General features: G+C 29.4%; 1 long non-coding RNA gene across 1 annotated transcript; it reads right to left on the bottom strand.

The window, feature by feature from the left end:
* Window positions 1–2971: 2971 nt before the first annotated feature.
* LOC111891878 (uncharacterized) lies at window positions 2972–5365 on the bottom strand. Its single transcript, XR_002850385.3, has 4 exons — window positions 5027–5365; window positions 4302–4790; window positions 3699–4138; window positions 2972–3171 (listed from the first exon to the last, which is right to left on the bottom strand). It is a non-coding gene; the product is annotated as an uncharacterized LOC111891878 (long non-coding RNA).
* Between the last annotated feature and the right edge of the window lie 871 nt (window positions 5366–6236).

Here is a 6236-nt window from a genome sequence, read left to right as displayed (position 1 = left end):
ATTTACATTAGAAATGTTTGTTTAGGATGTTTGAATACATTATAAATGTTTGTTTAGGATGTTTGAAAGCGTGGTTATATGGGAGACTTAGGATGGGGTCAGTGTTGTTAGCTGCCCATAGATAATTTTGGAATAACTAATACACACACACACACACACACACACATATATATATATATATATATATATATATATATATATATATATATATATATATATATAAAGAGAGAGAGAGAGAGACAGAGACAGAGAGAGAGAGAGCTAGGTTTAAATGTTTCTAGCAACTATTGTGTGCATGAATGCACCAATAGGAATTTAGGAAAAAATAAATCATTAAATAAATCATTTCAGGGTATTATAGTATTTATGTCTTAAGCCCCTTTTGGCCTTTTCTACAGATCTATACATTACGGAGTACACTGTACTTTACGGCCTTCTTGATTGCATATTGTATTTGCATTTAAATTCTTTTCTGGTATTGAACACAATTGTATGATTGGGGAAAATAGAACGAAAGCTATTGGATTTAATGACTTTATTAGTTTTGTATGTTGAATATGAGTTCTTATGTTTAGGAGGTGGAATATGGGTTCTTATGTTTAGGAGTGAATTCTTGAATATATCACAAACAACCCCACTAGACTCTTTATATTAATATTTGTATACTTAGAATCAACAGAGCTTCTTATACTAGACTAGACTTAGATTAAATATGCTTTGTTTCTACATAGTCAAATCGATGAAAAAAGGACCTATGCTATTATTTCTTACTAATTCCTATTTTTGACATTAAGTTTAATCAAAATGTTATGTAAATTCGTGTGTATGTGCAACACCAATGCAATGAACAATCAAAACATGGCCACTGTTACATTTTTTACAAGTCAATGATGAGCAATTTGTAGAAAATAAATAACTTGATGGTGGAGTTACAACTTTTTATCTTATCACTCAATTGTGAAAGACATTGTAATTTCAATTATTTCCAGGTGATATTTGTATAATAGGTTTTATTGCTTTTTTTGTAGGTATTCTTTGAGAAACTAGCTTATTGCGTTTTTTGTAATTTCAATCTTTCTTACCGATGTTATTCTCATAGAATGTCATTTTCGTAAGAATTGACCTGTAAATTCTTTCAGAATGAGGGCAATATTCTTTTAGAATAAAGAAGGCTTTAGTTTGAGGAAGGCTACTATTCTTTCAGAATGAAGAAGTTAAATATTCTTCACATGTAATCCTGCAAATTGATCAAACCTAGACAACCAAAAAAGGTAGGGAAGCTTTAATTTTATTCTTTTACAATGATTGTTCTCTAAGAATGAACTCGAAATTTTATTCTTTAATTTTTTTCATATCAGAATGCAAACACATGTTCATTCTATGAGAATATAAATATTACACAAAACATGTGTTGCTAGTAATTCTGACAGAATACATTTATACATGCTTTAGAATGTTTATGGATATAGAAGAAAAGACTATGATTTAAGTGCATTATGTAATGTATTCTGTTAGAATTTATTTATATAAATAAATTATGTTAGAATGTCTTTGAGAATGTTTGTTAACAACAAGTATATTTGTTTAACTGGTAATACTAACGACTAATGTATGTTATTCTTTCAGAATTGCATGGAGAAGGAATTCAATATTGATCATACTAGAGAAATATTTGGAATCGAGTTCAACAACAAGTATATATGTGAAGATCAAGTTGATTATTTGAACTATTGAAGAGGATCAAGTGTATGAGCAGCCCAAGTGTATTTATTCAATAATTGTATATTCAAGAATGCTATTACTTAAGAATTTTATTCATTTTGATGATATTCTGTTAGAATCTATATAACTATATTAAAATGTATAAGTATATTAGTTTGTAAAAATATGTATGAATTTGTATTTAACTTCGGATGAATATTAAGAATAAAATCATAGACCCAAGTTGGATGTATATGAATAATATCTTATTCTTAAATCAGGTAAATTATCAAATATAAGTGCATTGGAAATGTATTCTGCAAGAATAAAACCAAAAATATATTTACTAGTTTATGGTTGACATTCTGTCATTCTGATATACTAAAATCGGATTTTTTAATTTGAATTAATTTAAATTATTGAAATTTTTAAAAATAAAGGAATTAATTATCCCTTAAATCCCAGAAATTTCCTTTTTTAATATAGGTAAATTGACTAAAATACCCTTATGCTTAACATTGTGTGATCATATGGTGCATGTTACCCTATTGTAATATCATAGTCTCTTATATCATGACTTTTGATTATATTCTATCCGATGGTCAAGATCTATGCATTCAGGCACACAATAATTAGTAGAAACAAAATAACCTAAGCATATATATAGGGTTGAGATCGGTTGAGAACTCATATTTTCCCGAGAACCCGAGAACTAAAAGTGGAGCGTTGGATCAAAAGTAATTCATTAAGGACATGATCGTTATCTTACCAATTTTATTTAATGTTTAATTTTTTTTTGTGTCATTTAATATATTAATATAAATGTCCAAAAATTTACATCATAAATCAAATTTTCAGATTTTTTTAAAATATATTATTTTTCATTTTTTTTAAAATGCAGATTTTTTAATTTTTTATAGAAAACATGAATATTTGAAAAAAAAAATTCTTTTAAAAAAAACTACAATTTTTTCAAAAAACTGCAATTAAAAAAAAACATTTTCCTACAATTTTTCTAATGAAAACTACAATTTTTTCAAAAAAAAAACTGCATTTTTAATTAAAAAAACTGCAATTTTTTCAAAAAAAACTTCAAGTTTTTCTAAAATAGTTACATTTTTTTTTCAAAAAAAACTGCATTGAAAAAAAAAACTACAATTTTTCAAAAAAAACTGCATTTTTTTATTAAAAATAGTAAATTTTTAGGTGAATATATACATATTTTTTCAAATGCATATATGTATATTTCTTATACTATAATATTCGTAAGTAAATCACAAAAAATCTCATTTTTTTAATTAATCTATAAACATAATAGTACAAGTATTTTTTTTGATACAAAATAAAATACAAAAAAATAAAAAATGCTACAAATTTCAAAGCATTTTCGTCTTCGTGTCGATATTTCCTTATTTTCTTCAATTTATCATTTTTCACCTCTTCAATATTCACCATAAATTTCTTCCAAATCTACAAGAAAAAAAATGATTGATGCAAAAACACTCACAAAAGTATATATGTGATTTTTATGTGATTAACATATGAATCACATGCGATTCTCATATGAATCACATCCGATTCACATATGAATCACATTTACTTATGACATCATATGTAAATCACATGTGATTCACATATGAATCACATGTGATTCACATATGAATCATATGTCATTCACATGTGAATTACATGTAAATTATATGTGAATCGCTAAAAGGAAACAAATTAAAATAAATAATAAAGAATCACAAGTGGTTCACATGTGAATCACAAGTGATTCACAAGATAAAGAATAAAGAATCACAAGTGATTCACGTGTGAATCACAAGATGAAGCTTAATTGAGAAGCAATTACCACAAATAATATGTGGTTAATTAGCTAATAGATAAAATATAATGTAAATTTTGCTCCTTTGTAGTTTTATTAATCTTTTTTTAATTACAATATCAACAAACATCACATTTGTAGTTCGTGAATCGGAAAATCCATGTCTTACCGGTCATTATCATACAAAATGACAATATCTACAGTGGAAAGATTGATACCAAGGCCTCCAGCTCTTGTTGATAATAAAAACACAAACTTTTCACTTTCTGGTTTATTAAAAGCGTCAATAGAGGCATCACAATCTTCACCTCCAGTGTTTCCATCAATACGATAGTATAAATATCCACGAAACATCAAGTAATCTTCTAGAATGTCGAGCAGCCTTGTCATCTATAATAGCGTAAGTATACCACAATTTCAATGACTTTTATCCTCTATAGTGTACTGTTTATAGTCGATTAAAATTAGCAAACAAACATTTCAACTATTAATCAAATGGAAAGGAAAGAAGCTAAAGGAATCTTTGTGCAAAATCGAAACACTTGAACTTCTTTCTTCTGCCCAATTTTGTGAGCACGATCCTGAGCTTGCAAATCCACTTGTGGATTCCTACAAAATTAAATTTATATTCAGTTAAAAGAAACTACCAACTATTTTATAAATGTCATAAAATATGATGGAATCATGCATTATTCCATAACTTGATGCAATTGCAGTGCAATCGTGCATTAATCTCAAACCTGCAATATGTGCAGCATCAAGATAAGCTCACCTTTGTAAGTCTATGAAATATGATGGAATCCCGGTCACACAGCTTGTAACATGGTTTTCAACGTTCCCAAAATCTGCATAGGTCTATAAGTGTGTTTCTCATTCAAGTATTGTACGAGAATCAAAACACCACCATCAGAAGCTTCACTGGTTTCAAAAGGTAGTAACTTAAGATCATCCTGCACTAGTGGATTCTTGTATTCACTTCCAATTAACCTTTTAACTTGAGAATATTAGATTTAGGTTTCATAGTAGCAGATGCAACTCTAGCAGAACCCAAAAACTTTTGCTTCTCACCAAAACTCACCACAACAGGTGTCTTGCGATTTGATTTTTCATTCAATAATACATCAATCCCACAGTTTTTTGCTGCAACGATTACACAGTTTTCATTCCCAATATCAAACCCAACCACACTCATTTCTAAAATTTTAAGTTTCAGCACAGTTTATTACGCATAAATCGATTCAATTATGAACAGTGGCTTCACCTAAATCATGTTAACAAAAAAAATCAGTCCATATAACTCCAAATTAACCACAGTGAAAAAGAGAAATAGAAGTTCAGGTGATAATGTGGAATTGTGTAATTATCAGAACTCGAAACGTAATTCTACAATCGAAATTTCTCAATTAGAACCCTAATGAGTTCTGTAGTCGTATATTTTAGAGGATATATGGAAAACGCGTTGACGAAGGGTAGCGGCGGAGGAAAAGAGAGACGTACCTTGAAGTCAAAATGAAGGCCTAGAGGCAGACGTAGAAATCAATTCGAAGGGATATAGGTGGATCAGATCTCTGTTATCGATGGTTAGCAGAGAGGGGAGGGAGGCTGGGGAATCATCGACGGAGATAATGGCACACCGATGTAGTTCTGATCATCGAAGGAGAGGTTGGAGGATCTCTCAATCTCTTGTGGATGCTTTGCCTGGCGAAGGCACCGCCACCGTGAAGACGAAGCAACAACGATGAAGACTTGTGTGTGTGTGTGAGAGAGAGAGAGAGAAAGAAAGAAAGAAAGAAAGAAAGAGAAGATAAGAATCGGTGTTGAATAATGAAAGAAATGGTTTTCTAAATTAATTAAAACAATTACTAATTATATTTTTCATACCCAATATAACTGTGATTTTATTTTAAAAGTCTAAGTTACCAATGAAGTTGTTTTTAATTACAATTATGCTATCTTTGATCTAGGTCATTAAAAATTTTGATCTAACGTTCCACTTTTAGCTCTCGGGTTCTTAGGAACCTATGAGTTCTCAAATGATCCTTCCTCTCTCTCTCTCTCTCTCTCTCTCTCTCTATATATATATATATATATATATATATATATATATATATATATATATATATATATATATCACTATTGTAAAAATCACGACTAAGTCCCGATTAATCCCTAGGCGCTACTCGAGTGATTAAAGGGCGCCTATCGATTAATTCTTGCATACATAATGAGTGAAACCTTTTGAAAAAGTTTTATCTCAATGGAAACTATTTGAGGCATGATTAGTGTTTTATTAATCATATTAACCTATTTTGTTATCATATTACTGGTATTTACAAACTTTGATATGATATTACTCCTATTTAATTTTTTAAAATTCAACAAATTACCAATTAATGGTCACCGATTAATCTCTGAATAACTGATTAATCCCTTAACCCCAGCCATCGACTAGCTAACGTCGAACGTTTTTTACAACCTTTAATATATATATATATATATATATATATATATATATATATATATATACACACACACACACACACACACACACACACTAGGTAATTCCAAGTGCCGTCCAAAGGATAACACATTGTCATGATGCATTACGTGTCAAGAGTAAGGGTATTCTATTCGGGTCTAATATATATTGCATGATGCGTACGTGTCAAGAGTAAGGGTATTCTACTTGGGTCTAACACACGCACAC

Source organism: Lactuca sativa, chromosome 5, assembly GCF_002870075.4.
Source record: "Lactuca sativa cultivar Salinas chromosome 5, Lsat_Salinas_v11, whole genome shotgun sequence".
NCBI lineage: Eukaryota > Viridiplantae > Streptophyta > Magnoliopsida > Asterales > Asteraceae > Lactuca > Lactuca sativa.
Note: the sequence above shows the minus strand (reverse complement) of the source record. Positions and strands in the feature narration are given on the sequence as shown.